This window comes from Pleurodeles waltl, chromosome 1_1, assembly GCF_031143425.1.
Source record: "Pleurodeles waltl isolate 20211129_DDA chromosome 1_1, aPleWal1.hap1.20221129, whole genome shotgun sequence".
Taxonomy (NCBI): domain Eukaryota; kingdom Metazoa; phylum Chordata; class Amphibia; order Caudata; family Salamandridae; genus Pleurodeles; species Pleurodeles waltl.
Window position 1 is genome coordinate 304,309,085 of NC_090436.1, and position 13,539 is coordinate 304,322,623.

At 57.1% G+C, this 13,539-nt stretch overlaps 8 non-coding genes and 1 pseudogene across 8 annotated transcripts; all 9 read left to right on the forward strand.

The window, feature by feature from the left end:
* The first annotated feature begins 417 nt into the window (after nt 1–417).
* Nucleotides 418–581, forward strand: LOC138293974 (U1 spliceosomal RNA). Its single transcript, XR_011203149.1, has one exon. It is a non-coding gene; the product is annotated as a U1 spliceosomal RNA (small nuclear RNA).
* Nucleotides 582–6,652: 6,071 nt separating this feature from the next.
* Nucleotides 6,653–6,790, forward strand: LOC138292039 (U1 spliceosomal RNA; annotated as a pseudogene).
* Nucleotides 6,791–7,645: 855 nt separating this feature from the next.
* LOC138293981 (U1 spliceosomal RNA) lies at nt 7,646–7,809 on the forward strand. The gene has a single exon (XR_011203150.1). It is a non-coding gene; the product is annotated as a U1 spliceosomal RNA (small nuclear RNA).
* A 510-nt stretch (nt 7,810–8,319) lies between these two features.
* On the forward strand, nt 8,320–8,483 carry LOC138293989 (U1 spliceosomal RNA). The gene has a single exon (XR_011203151.1). It is a non-coding gene; the product is annotated as a U1 spliceosomal RNA (small nuclear RNA).
* Nucleotides 8,484–9,338: 855 nt separating this feature from the next.
* On the forward strand, nt 9,339–9,502 carry LOC138293996 (U1 spliceosomal RNA). The gene has a single exon (XR_011203152.1). It is a non-coding gene; the product is annotated as a U1 spliceosomal RNA (small nuclear RNA).
* Nucleotides 9,503–10,012: 510 nt separating this feature from the next.
* LOC138294000 (U1 spliceosomal RNA) lies at nt 10,013–10,176 on the forward strand. Its single transcript, XR_011203153.1, has one exon. It is a non-coding gene; the product is annotated as a U1 spliceosomal RNA (small nuclear RNA).
* An 847-nt stretch (nt 10,177–11,023) lies between these two features.
* LOC138294008 (U1 spliceosomal RNA) lies at nt 11,024–11,187 on the forward strand. The gene has a single exon (XR_011203154.1). It is a non-coding gene; the product is annotated as a U1 spliceosomal RNA (small nuclear RNA).
* Nucleotides 11,188–12,042: 855 nt separating this feature from the next.
* LOC138294020 (U1 spliceosomal RNA) lies at nt 12,043–12,206 on the forward strand. Its single transcript, XR_011203156.1, has one exon. It is a non-coding gene; the product is annotated as a U1 spliceosomal RNA (small nuclear RNA).
* Nucleotides 12,207–13,045: 839 nt separating this feature from the next.
* LOC138294028 (U1 spliceosomal RNA) lies at nt 13,046–13,209 on the forward strand. Its single transcript, XR_011203157.1, has one exon. It is a non-coding gene; the product is annotated as a U1 spliceosomal RNA (small nuclear RNA).
* Nucleotides 13,210–13,539: the final 330 nt, after the last annotated feature.

Genomic DNA, 13,539 nt, shown 5'->3' on the forward strand with positions numbered 1-13,539 from the left:
AATGGGGCTGGGCAAGGGGAAGAGGCATGCAAATTCAGGAGCCTGGGGAATGCTGGGAAAGGGCCTCAAAAGCTGCTTCTGGGCCTTCGTTCCACCTGGCGAGCCCACCTGTCAGCATGCTGTACTCTACCCTTGCCCAAATTCTCAGCAATGGAGAGGATCCTGAAAGCAAGGCCCTGATTGGCTCTGCTGGATGGCGTGGTCATGTAAATTTCACTGGCCGGCCGGCCGAGGCTTCTGGGAAGCAGCTTTGGGTAGGCAACGGCTTTGCCCAAAGGGTCTGCGGGGCCTTGGCTGGTCACTTTGCGCCCCCACGCCCATGCTCTGCCCCGCCTCAGGCCTTGCCTCTGTGGATGCCACCCTCGCTCTGCAGGGAGATGCCAAGCGGGCCCCCCTTGCCCTGTCCCCTTCCAACTCATACTTACCTGGCAGGGGAGACACCATGATCACGAAGGTGGTTCTCCCAGGGTGAGGCTCATCCATTGCACTTCGGATGTGCTGACCCCTGCGATGTCCCCAAATGCGGGATACTCGACTGCATAATTTCTGGTAGTGGGGGACTGCGTTCGCGCTTTCCCCTGATCTCTGGTATCAAGAAAGGCAACAAGAAAAACCACTCTGGAGCACCCTTAGCTGTCTCTCCAGCTTCCTTCTGGGTGCTGCAGTAGGCTGGAAATGGGGCTGGGCAAGGGGAAGAGGCATGCAAATTCAGGAGCCTGGGGAATGCTGGGAAAGGGCCTCAAAAGCTGCTTCTGGGCCTTCGTTCCACCTGGCGAGCCCACCTGTCAGCATGCTGTACTCTACCCTTGCCCAAATTCTCAGCAATGGAGAGGATCCTGAAAGCAAGGCCCTGATTGGCTCTGCTGGATGGCGTGGTCATGTAAATTTCACTGGCCGGCCGGCCGAGGCTTCTGGGAAGCAGCTTTGGGTAGGCAACGGCTTTGCCCAAAGGGTCTGCGGGGCCTTGGCTGGTCACTTTGCGCCCCCACGCCCATGCTCTGCCCCGCCTCAGGCCTTGCCTCTGTGGATGCCACCCTCGCTCTGCAGGGAGATGCCAAGCGGGCCCCCCTTGCCCTGTCCCCTTCCAACTCATACTTACCTGGCAGGGGAGACACCACGATCACCCCGTGCCTGCAGTACCTTTAGTGTCCACTAGAGGTCACTGTTCTGCCAAAGAACTACCTGGTGCTATATGCACACAAGGGCACTTTTAAGTGCTATTACTGGAGCTGCATCCTGCTGAAGATACCTGCCTGCTGAAACCTGCCTGCCTGCCTGCCTGCTGTGGACCTTCACCTGCCTGCTGTGGACTTCGCCTGCCTGCTGGAACCGCCTGCTGTGGACTCTCACCTGCCTGCTGGAGCTGCTTGCCTGCTGGAGACCCTTCCTTGCCTGCTGGAGCTGCCTGGATACTGAGGCCTGCCTGCCTGCCTGCCTGCTGAGGGGAACCCCTGCCTGCCAAGCTTCCCTGCCTGCCTGAAGGGAACCACTGCCAGCCACCAGGAGCAGGCCTGAGGAGTACCTACCTGCTGCAGCTCCCTGAAGGACCCTTCCCAAGGCACGCCGCAACAGCAAGGACAGGATGAGCAGACCGCTGAACCCCTGGTTCCACAACACGGTGAAGATGCAGAGGAAGGTGGAATCGGATGGCTCCACACCAGAGCTGAGCAGAAAGACTTTCACAGAGTTGCTGGTGACCAAGATGGGGTTCACAGCAGCTGAGCTTTGGTGCATAATGTCAGATGCACCCAAAGGCACTTACCTGCTGACGTTCATGTCGGAATCAATCTGCAGGAGATACTGGCAGATGTGCTGGTCAAGACGGGACGAGAAACCCTTCGCCGACTTCCACCTGGAGTGCCAACTCGTGTTGGAGGTGAAGAGGATGACCGTGCACGTCTACAACCCGCATGTCAACATCCAGGACCTGACCACCTTCCTACGCCGACACTGCACAGTGACGAGAGAACCCTCCCGCAACCTGGACAGTGATGGAATATGGGATGGTAAATGGACAGTCATGGTGAAGCTGAAAGAGGACCCGGCCGCCCCGGATGGAATCCATCACCCTCCTTCAAGCTTCTCCCTAGGGCGCGACTCGGGCTACCTCTTCTACCCCGGGCAGCCCAGACTGTGCAACAAGTGTAGTAAACCGGGCCACACCGCTAAAGATTGCACAGTGCAAGTGTGCAAGAACTGCAAAAGAGAAGGACACACAGCCAGGGCATGCAAAGAGGAAGCCCCCTGCAACCTCTGCGGTGCCGTGGGCCACCGTTTCAAAGACTGCCCGCAAAGAGCCAAGTCCTATGCCCAGGCGGCCAAACCTCCTGGGAGAGAGGCACAGGAGGAGGCTGCCGTGGCCAGCCTTCCAGTCCCAGCACCCAGAAAGACCAAGGAAACTGGGAGGAGGAAAGGCCCCAGGCAGGAGCAAGTCAAACCTGACCAAGGCTCCACGCCAGTCCTGGAGCCACAGAGCACAGAAGAAGGAATGCCTGCCATCCCTGAGAGTATGCCAACAGACAACGCTCCCCAACTCGCCTCTGAGAACCAGGAAGAAGAACCCTGGACAAAACAGGAGCGCAGGAAAAGGAGGCACAGTCCCCCACAAGTAACAAAGAAGACCAGGAAGAAACACCTGAGCAACCACAACCCCAACTCCGATCCAGAGGAGTCAGAAGAAGAAGAACAACCAGGGAATGAGGGTCCAGATGACCAACTGGAGCAAGTCACCAGAGTGCTGCAGGAGATGAGGGCGCTAGCCAGCGTCATGGAAGCGTCCCCACCACCATCGCCAGCAATAGCTGAGAAGGAAGAGGCCTCCATGGAGGAGGAAGAGCCAGAGACCAGCCACGTGGGCAAGCCAGCCTCAGAGAAGCACCAAGCAACGGTGGCCAAGACAACAGCCCCCGCGCCGGAGACCTGCCAGGAGCCTGACCAGCCCTGTAAGTAGACTTGTCACTGTGTGATAACAGCTAATTACTCTGACTTGATAGTTAGTATTTGAGCCTAAGTTAAACTCTTAAACACTAATTAAGATGGCTATTTCATTGTTTTCCATAAATGTGAGAAGTATCAGAGACAAGCGCAGATGTGCTAGCACCTTGAACTTTCTTGCCAGCCAGGAATGTGATGTGTACATGATTCAGGAATGCTCCATCCCTTTTTCAGCTTCATACACCCACCTAGAACAGCAGTGGGCATTTGGGCCTTCTTTTTGGTCTGGGGGGAACAGCAGTAGGTCTGTAGGAGTCGCTACCTTAGTCAGAGGGAGGTGCTTCACAGTGGACTCGGTCACCGAGCTGGAAGGCGGCAGGGCTCTTGTCGTTGACGGCTCATGGGCAGGAGAACCGGTTAGACTGATCAATGTGTATGCGCCTTCTGATGTAGGTGAGAGACGGGAGCTGTTCCAGCGCCTCAGACCACAGCTGGTCACCTCCAGAACAATCATGATGGGTGGGGATTTCAACTGTATACTAGAGAGTGGTGGTAGATGTGGGACCAGAGCTAAGGAAGGATGGATAGATGATGGTGCGAAACTCCTAGCGGAGATGGTGGGTGAGGCCTCCCTGACGGACGTCATTGGATCCATGGGGGCGGACGCCAGGAATTTCACCTGGAGCCGCCCTGATGGATCTGTGCGATCCAGGATAGACTTTGTTTTCACCTCTAGATCAGTGAGGATCAGGCAGCACTCCATGGTGACAGTGCATTTCTCTGACCACAGGGCTATCAGGTTTCAGGGGGAACTAACAGGGAAGTTCCTGACAGGTCCGGGCACCTGGAAACTGAATAGCTCTCTGCTGGGGAGAGAGGATGTACAGGAGGAGCTGAGGAGGACTTACAGTGAGTGGCAAGACATGAAAGACACCTTCCAGTCCATAGGGGAATGGTGGGAATGGGTGAAAGGCAGGATTCAGGATTTCTTTAAGAACGTGGGCAGGAAAGCAGCAAGGGGGAGGAAGAGGGAGTTCAGTAGACTGCAGCAACAGCTGCAAGAACTGCACGACCTCCAACTCCGGGGATGGGACGTCATGAACCCTCTGGAGGCAGTCAAGAAAGAGCTGAGCGAGCACTTTCATGAGGAATCCAGGAGGATCATCTTCCGTTCTAAGGTGGAGAACCTGGAAAAGGGGGAGAAATGCAACTCCTTCTTCTTTAAGAAAGTCCACTCTGCGCACACCCCACTGGTTCAACTGCGCAACAGGGAGGGAATTTTGTGTGACACCAAGGAAGACATTAGGAAGGCTGTGACAGATTTCTATGGGGACCTCTACTCAGAGAAGAGGTCAGATGGGGATCAGGCAGAAAGGTTTTTGGCAGGTATCCCGAGAAAGGTCTCCACACCAGCAAGGGAAGTCCTCAACGCACCCCTCACTCTGGAGGAGCTGCACATTGCAGTTAAATCCTTCAAGTCAGGAAAGACGCCAGGCAGTGATGGTCTACCAATTGAATTCTACACTTCACTGTGGGACCTAGTGGGAGCAGACCTTCTGGAGCTGTATGAGGAGATGGAGCAGGAGGGAGTCATGCCCCACACATTAAGGGAAGGAACGATCGCACTCCTGTATAAACATAAGGGGGAGAGATGTGACCTCAAGAACTGGCGTCCCATCTCTCTCCTGAATGTGGACTACAAGATCCTGGCAAAGACAATGGTGAATAGACTCAAGAGCGCTATGGGAGAGTTAGTTCACCCAGACCAGACCTGTGGGGTACCAGGACGCAGAGTGGCGGACAGCCTAGCACTGATCAGGGACACGATCCAATACATCACAGACCGGAATATTCACGCTGCGCTGGTCTGTCTCGATCAGGAAAAGGCCTTCGACCGCGTCTCCCATGAGTTCATGGAGAGGGTACTGCAGGGTTTTGGGCTGGGGGAGCGCTTCTGCAATTATGTTAGAATAATGTATACAGACATTTTCAGTTCAGTCATGGTAAATGGTTGGAAAACAGACCCCTTTCCTATCAGGTCTGGGGTAAGACAAGGCTGCCCGCTCTCGCCCTCTTTGTTTGTTTTGGTTATAGAGCTACTCGCGGAGTACATCAGGAAGAACCCGAACATCAGAGGGATCCCGACACCAGGAGACGCAAAGAAAGAAGTCAAGTGTTCGCTGTACATGGACGACGTCACCCTCTTCTGCACAGATGGGAAATCGGTCCAGTCCCTGCTGGAGGCATGCAAGGACTTTGGCAAAGCATCAGGAGCAAAGATCAACGTGGACAAATCACAGGCAAAGCTTTTTGGCCGCTGGGACCTATGTAACGAGCCTCTCCCTTTCCCCGTTGAGGCAGGACTGGTAAAGATCCTCGGTATCTGGTTTGGGGGACCAGGAGCGGCGGCGAAAAGCTGGAACGAACGCCTGGCCAAAGTCAAGCAGAAACTGGGCTTTTGGAGCTTGAGACACCTGAGCATTGAAGGAAAGGCTCTGGTGCTCAGGAACGACGCACTGCCCGTGCTGCAGTATGTGACACAGGCCTGGCCACTCCTGGCCAACGTAGCACGGGCTGTGAACAGCATGGTTTTCCACTTTGTTTGGCACTCAAAGATGGACAGGGTGAAAAGGACAGTCATGCACAAGGAGCATCGCAAGGGAGGGAAGGCAGTCCCTGACATCCCGACAATCCTCAGAGCCTTCTTTGTGTGTGGCTGCGTCCGAATAACCCTGACGAACGAGAACAAGGATCACTCAGCTTACAGGGTCTTCCGCTTCTTCCTGCTCCCAGTATGGAGAAGACTGGGATGGGATAAGTGGGAGAATGCAACAATGTTCAACTGGGACCTCCCCTGGTACTACAAGGAGATTGAGAAGTTTGTGGTGGAATTTGGGCTGAACTGTGTCACACCAAGCCTATGGAAGCCCAGGACAATCCACAGACTAATCAGGTCCAGGGACACCACAGAACCAGTGAGCGACCTGCCACCTGCTACAGCAACAAGGGTGTGGGAAAATGTATCCTCCCCATCCCTAACCAACAGGCACAAAGACATTGCATGGATGGCCGTGAAAGGGGGACTGCCAGTCCGGTCATTCATGCACAGCAGGGGCCTGTGCCCACACAGAGAATGCCCAAGGGGTTGCCCTGCCGAGGAAACTACATACCATCTGTTCTGGGCCTGCCCTTTTGCCCAGAGACTGCGGGGAGCCTTAAAACAAGAAATGGAAGACCACATCCCATACCCAAACATCACTCACCACTCTGTGCTGTATGGGCTGTTTCCAAAGACACACTCAGTGGAGGCCATCCAAGGATGCTGGAGAATCCTCTGCTGCATAAAGGACATCCTCTTGTATGCCAGGACCCGACTGGTGACCAACGGGGAGGTGGTGAGCAGGGAAGCGTGCCGCCGAATGGTACTCAACCTGCTGAGAGATTACACAGACAAGGACAACAAGGAGGGTGAGAAGGAGGAAGAACTGTAAACCCTAACCCCTCCTTCCCACTGAACTCCCCACACTGCCCCAAGAAACCAAACCCCCTTTACTACTTATTTCATATGTAAACTGACTGTGTTGTTAAAATGTGATTTGAAACAAAGTTGAACTGGACTGCCCTTCCTAAGGGAAGAGGTACCACTCTTTAAAAACCTATGTATCGCCTACTTAAAGCACTTAATAAAGGTTTTTGAAACTTAAAAAAAAAAAAAAAAAAAAAAAAAAGGTGGTTCTCCCAGGGTGAGGCTCATCCATTGCACTTCGGATGTGCTGACCCCTGCGATGTCCCCAAATGCGGGATACTCGACTGCATAATTTCTGGTAGTGGGGGACTGCGTTCGCGCTTTCCCCTGATCTCTGGTATCAAGAAAGGCAACAAGAAAAACCACTCTGGAGCACCCTTAGCTGTCTCTCCAGCTTCCTTCTGGGTGCTGCAGCAGGCTGGAAATGGGGCTGGGCAAGGGGAAGAGGCATGCAAATTCAGGAGCCTGGGGAGTGCTGGGATAGCTGCCGCCTCCCACTCAGGGGACCTATCCAGAGAGAGGAAAGTAGGCCCTGGCTAGGTGACAGGTCTGTCCCTCTCAGCTAAGCCCCTGGGCTTGTGGACCGGCTGTCAGCCTGTAGTCCTCACCCTTGCCTTCTGGGGCCAAGACTATGGCTGAGGCCACCAGGCCTGGGCCCGGCGAGGGCTCTGCCCGGCGAGGGTTCTGCCGCGTTTGGGAGCGTTCGGGAAGGCGTGAGGGGCTCAGGGCGCGAAACACTGCTCCCCGGCAGGCCTTTTCCCTGGCTTTGGCCAACAAAAGCACTGCCTAGCCCTAGAGTAGGGCTTAGTGGCAGTTCTGTAGGCTCAGAAGCCTCCAACTCTGCTTCTGGGCCTTCTTTCCACCTGGCGAGCCCACCTGTCAGCATGCTGTACTCTACCCTTGCCCAAATTCTCAGCAATGGAGAGGATCCTGAAAGCAAGGCCCTGATTGGCTCTGCTGGATGGCGTGGTCATGTAAATTTCACTGGCCGGCCGGCCGAGGCTTCTGGGAAGCAGCTTTGGGTAGGCAACGGCTTTGCCCAAAGGGTCTGCGGGGCCTTGGCTGGTCACTTTGCGCCCCCACGCCCATGCTCTGCCCCGCCTCAGGCCTTGCCTCTGTGGATGCCACCCTCGCTCTGCAGGGAGATGCCAAGCGGGCCCCCCTTGCCCTGTCCCCTTCCAACTCATACTTACCTGGCAGGGGAGACACCATGATCACGAAGGTGGTTCTCCCAGGGTGAGGCTCATCCATTGCACTTCGGATGTGCTGACCCCTGCGATGTCCCCAAATGCGGGATACTCGACTGCATAATTTCTGGTAGTGGGGGACTGCGTTCGCGCTTTCCCCTGATCTCTGGTATCAAGAAAGGCAACAAGAAAAACCACTCTGGAGCACCCTTAGCTGTCTCTCCAGCTTCCTTCTGGGTGCTGCAGTAGGCTGGAAATGGGGCTGGGCAAGGGGAAGAGGCATGCAAATTCAGGAGCCTGGGGAATGCTGGGAAAGGGCCTCAAAAGCTGCTTCTGGGCCTTCGTTCCACCTGGCGAGCCCACCTGTCAGCATGCTGTACTCTACCCTTGCCCAAATTCTCAGCAATGGAGAGGATCCTGAAAGCAAGGCCCTGATTGGCTCTGCTGGATGGCGTGGTCATGTAAATTTCACTGGCCGGCCGGCCGAGGCTTCTGGGAAGCAGCTTTGGGTAGGCAACGGCTTTGCCCAAAGGGTCTGCGGGGCCTTGGCTGGTCACTTTGCGCCCCCACGCCCATGCTCTGCCCCGCCTCAGGCCTTGCCTCTGTGGATGCCACCCTCGCTCTGCAGGGAGATGCCAAGCGGGCCCCCCTTGCCCTGTCCCCTTCCAACTCATACTTACCTGGCAGGGGAGACACCATGATCACGAAGGTGGTTCTCCCAGGGTGAGGCTCATCCATTGCACTTCGGATGTGCTGACCCCTGCGATGTCCCCAAATGCGGGATACTCGACTGCATAATTTCTGGTAGTGGGGGACTGCGTTCGCGCTTTCCCCTGATCTCTGGTATCAAGAAAGGCAACAAGAAAAACCACTCTGGAGCACCCTTAGCTGTCTCTCCAGCTTCCTTCTGGGTGCTGCAGCAGGCTGGAAATGGGGCTGGGCAAGGGGAAGAGGCATGCAAATTCAGGAGCCTGGGGAGTGCTGGGATAGCTGCCGCCTCCCACTCAGGGGACCTATCCAGAGAGAGGAAAGTAGGCCCTGGCTAGGTGACAGGTCTGTCCCTCTCAGCTAAGCCCCTGGGCTTGTGGACCGGCTGTCAGCCTGTAGTCCTCACCCTTGCCTTCTGGGGCCAAGACTATGGCTGAGGCCACCAGGCCTGGGCCCGGCGAGGGCTCTGCCCGGCGAGGGTTCTGCCGCGTTTGGGAGCGTTCGGGAAGGCGTGAGGGGCTCAGGGCGCGAAACACTGCTCCCCGGCAGGCCTTTTCCCTGGCTTTGGCCAACAAAAGCACTGCCTAGCCCTAGAGTAGGGCTTAGTGGCAGTTCTGTAGGCTCAGAAGCCTCCAACTCTGCTTCTGGGCCTTCTTTCCACCTGGCGAGCCCACCTGTCAGCATGCTGTACTCTACCCTTGCCCAAATTCTCAGCAATGGAGAGGATCCTGAAAGCAAGGCCCTGATTGGCTCTGCTGGATGGCGTGGTCATGTAAATTTCACTGGCCGGCCGGCCGAGGCTTCTGGGAAGCAGCTTTGGGTAGGCAACGGCTTTGCCCAAAGGGTCTGCGGGGCCTTGGCTGGTCACTTTGCGCCCCCACGCCCATGCTCTGCCCCGCCTCAGGCCTTGCCTCTGTGGATGCCACCCTCGCTCTGCAGGGAGATGCCAAGCGGGCCCCCCTTGCCCTGTCCCCTTCCAACTCATACTTACCTGGCAGGGGAGACACCATGATCACGAAGGTGGTTCTCCCAGGGTGAGGCTCATCCATTGCACTTCGGATGTGCTGACCCCTGCGATGTCCCCAAATGCGGGATACTCGACTGCATAATTTCTGGTAGTGGGGGACTGCGTTCGCGCTTTCCCCTGATCTCTGGTATCAAGAAAGGCAACAAGAAAAACCACTCTGGAGCACCCTTAGCTGTCTCTCCAGCTTCCTTCTGGGTGCTGCAGTAGGCTGGAAATGGGGCTGGGCAAGGGGAAGAGGCATGCAAATTCAGGAGCCTGGGGAATGCTGGGAAAGGGCCTCAAAAGCTGCTTCTGGGCCTTCGTTCCACCTGGCGAGCCCACCTGTCAGCATGCTGTACTCTACCCTTGCCCAAATTCTCAGCAATGGAGAGGATCCTGAAAGCAAGGCCCTGATTGGCTCTGCTGGATGGCGTGGTCATGTAAATTTCACTGGCCGGCCGGCCGAGGCTTCTGGGAAGCAGCTTTGGGTAGGCAACGGCTTTGCCCAAAGGGTCTGCGGGGCCTTGGCTGGTCACTTTGCGCCCCCACGCCCATGCTCTGCCCCGCCTCAGGCCTTGCCTCTGTGGATGCCACCCTCGCTCTGCAGGGAGATGCCAAGCGGGCCCCCCTTGCCCTGTCCCCTTCCAACTCATACTTACCTGGCAGGGGAGACACCATGATCACGAAGGTGGTTCTCCCAGGGTGAGGCTCATCCATTGCACTTCGGATGTGCTGACCCCTGCGATGTCCCCAAATGCGGGATACTCGACTGCATAATTTCTGGTAGTGGGGGACTGCGTTCGCGCTTTCCCCTGATCTCTGGTATCAAGAAAGGCAACAAGAAAAACCACTCTGGAGCACCCTTAGCTGTCTCTCCAGCTTCCTTCTGGGTGCTGCAGCAGGCTGGAAATGGGGCTGGGCAAGGGGAAGAGGCATGCAAATTCAGGAGCCTGGGGAGTGCTGGGATAGCTGCCGCCTCCCACTCAGGGGACCTATCCAGAGAGAGGAAAGTAGGCCCTGGCTAGGTGACAGGTCTGTCCCTCTCAGCTAAGCCCCTGGGCTTGTGGACCGGCTGTCAGCCTGTAGTCCTCACCCTTGCCTTCTGGGGCCAAGACTATGGCTGAGGCCACCAGGCCTGGGCCCGGCGAGGGCTCTGCCCGGCGAGGGTTCTGCCGCGTTTGGGAGCGTTCGTGAGGGGCTCAGGGCGCGAAACACTGCTCCCCGGCAGGCCTTTTCCCTGGCTTTGGCCAACAAAAGCACTGCCTAGCCCTAGAGTAGGGCTTAGAGGCAGTTCTGTAGGCTCAGAAGCCTCCAACTCTGCTTCTGGGCCTTCTTTCCACCTGGCGAGCCCACCTGTCAGCATGCTGTACTCTACCCTTGCCCAAATTCTCAGCAATGGAGAGGATCCTGAAAGCAAGGCCCTGATTGGCTCTGCTGGATGGCGTGGTCATGTAAATTTCACTGGCCGGCCGGCCGAGGCTTCTGGGAAGCAGCTTTGGGTAGGCAACGGCTTTGCCCAAAGGGTCTGCGGGGCCTTGGCTGGTCACTTTGCGCCCCCACGCCCATGCTCTGCCCCGCCTCAGGCCTTGCCTCTGTGGATGCCACCCTCGCTCTGCAGGGAGATGCCAAGCGGGCCCCCCTTGCCCTGTCCCCTTCCAACTCATACTTACCTGGCAGGGGAGACACCATGATCACGAAGGTGGTTCTCCCAGGGTGAGGCTCATCCATTGCACTTCGGATGTGCTGACCCCTGCGATGTCCCCAAATGCGGGATACTCGACTGCATAATTTCTGGTAGTGGGGGACTGCGTTCGCGCTTTCCCCTGATCTCTGGTATCAAGAAAGGCAACAAGAAAAACCACTCTGGAGCACCCTTAGCTGTCTCTCCAGCTTCCTTCTGGGTGCTGCAGCAGGCTGGAAATGGGGCTGGGCAAGGGGAAGAGGCATGCAAATTCAGGAGCCTGGGGAGTGCTGGGATAGCTGCCGCCTCCCACTCAGGGGACCTATCCAGAGAGAGGAAAGTAGGCCCTGGCTAGGTGACAGGTCTGTCCCTCTCAGCTAAGCCCCTGGGCTTGTGGACCGGCTGTCAGCCTGTAGTCCTCACCCTTGCCTTCTGGGGCCAAGACTATGGCTGAGGCCACCAGGCCTGGGCCCGGCGAGGGCTCTGCCCGGCGAGGGTTCTGCCGCGTTTGGGAGCGTTCGGGAAGGCGTGAGGGGCTCAGGGCGCGAAACACTGCTCCCCGGCAGGCCTTTTCCCTGGCTTTGGCCAACAAAAGCACTGCCTAGCCCTAGAGTAGGGCTTAGTGGCAGTTCTGTAGGCTCAGAAGCCTCCAACTCTGCTTCTGGGCCTTCTTTCCACCTGGCGAGCCCACCTGTCAGCATGCTGTACTCTACCCTTGCCCAAATTCTCAGCAATGGAGAGGATCCTGAAAGCAAGGCCCTGATTGGCTCTGCTGGATGGCGTGGTCATGTAAATTTCACTGGCCGGCCGGCCGAGGCTTCTGGGAAGCAGCTTTGGGTAGGCAACGGCTTTGCCCAAAGGGTCTGCGGGGCCTTGGCTGGTCACTTTGCGCCCCCACGCCCATGCTCTGCCCCGCCTCAGGCCTTGCCTCTGTGGATGCCACCCTCGCTCTGCAGGGAGATGCCAAGCGGGCCCCCCTTGCCCTGTCCCCTTCCAACTCATACTTACCTGGCAGGGGAGACACCATGATCACGAAGGTGGTTCTCCCAGGGTGAGGCTCATCCATTGCACTTCGGATGTGCTGACCCCTGCGATGTCCCCAAATGCGGGATACTCGACTGCATAATTTCTGGTAGTGGGGGACTGCGTTCGCGCTTTCCCCTGATCTCTGGTATCAAGAAAGGCAACAAGAAAAACCACTCTGGAGCACCCTTAGCTGTCTCTCCAGCTTCCTTCTGGGTGCTGCAGCAGGCTGGAAATGGGGCTGGGCAAGGGGAAGAGGCATGCAAATTCAGGAGCCTGGGGAGTGCTGGGATAGCTGCCGCCTCCCACTCAGGGGACCTATCCAGAGAGAGGAAAGTAGGCCCTGGCTAGGTGACAGGTCTGTCCCTCTCAGCTAAGCCCCTGGGCTTGTGGACCGGCTGTCAGCCTGTAGTCCTCACCCTTGCCTTCTGGGGCCAAGACTATGGCTGAGGCCACCAGGCCTGGGCCCGGCGAGGGTTCTGCCGCGTTTGGGAGCGTTCGGGAAGGCGTGAGGGGCTCAGGGCGCGAAACACTGCTCCCCGGCAGGCCTTTTCCCTGGCTTTGGCCAACAAAAGCACTGCCTAGCCCTAGAGTAGGGCTTAGTGGCAGTTCTGTAGGCTCAGAAGCCTCCAACTCTGCTTCTGGGCCTTCTTTCCACCTGGCGAGCCCACCTGTCAGCATGCTGTACTCTACCCTTGCCCAAATTCTCAGCAATGGAGAGGATCCTGAAAGCAAGGCCCTGATTGGCTCTGCTGGATGGCGTGGTCATGTAAATTTCACTGGCCGGCCGGCCGAGGCTTCTGGGAAGCAGCTTTGGGTAGGCAACGGCTTTGCCCAAAGGGTCTGCGGGGCCTTGGCTGGTCACTTTGCGCCCCCACGCCCATGCTCTGCCCCGCCTCAGGCCTTGCCTCTGTGGATGCCACCCTCGCTCTGCAGGGAGATGCCAAGCGGGCCCCCCTTGCCCTGTCCCCTTCCAACTCATACTTACCTGGCAGGGGAGACACCATGATCACGAAGGTGGTTCTCCCAGGGTGAGGCTCATCCATTGCACTTCGGATGTGCTGACCCCTGCGATGTCCCCAAATGCGGGATACTCGACTGCATAATTTCTGGTAGTGGGGGACTGCGTTCGCGCTTTCCCCTGATCTCTGGTATCAAGAAAGGCAACAAGAAAAACCACTCTGGAGCACCCTTAGCTGTCTCTCCAGCTTCCTTCTGGGTGCTGCAGTAGGCTGGAAATGGGGCTGGGCAAGGGGAAGAGGCATGCAAATTCAGGAGCCTGGGGAATGCTGGGAAAGGGCCTCAAAAGCTGCTTCTGGGCCTTCGTTCCACCTGGCGAGCCCACCTGTCAGCATGCTGTACTCTACCCTTGCCCAAATTCTCAGCAATGGAGAGGATCCTGAAAGCAAGGCCCTGATTGGCTCTGCTGGATGGCGTGGTCATGTAAATTTCACTGGCCGGCCGGCCGAGGCTT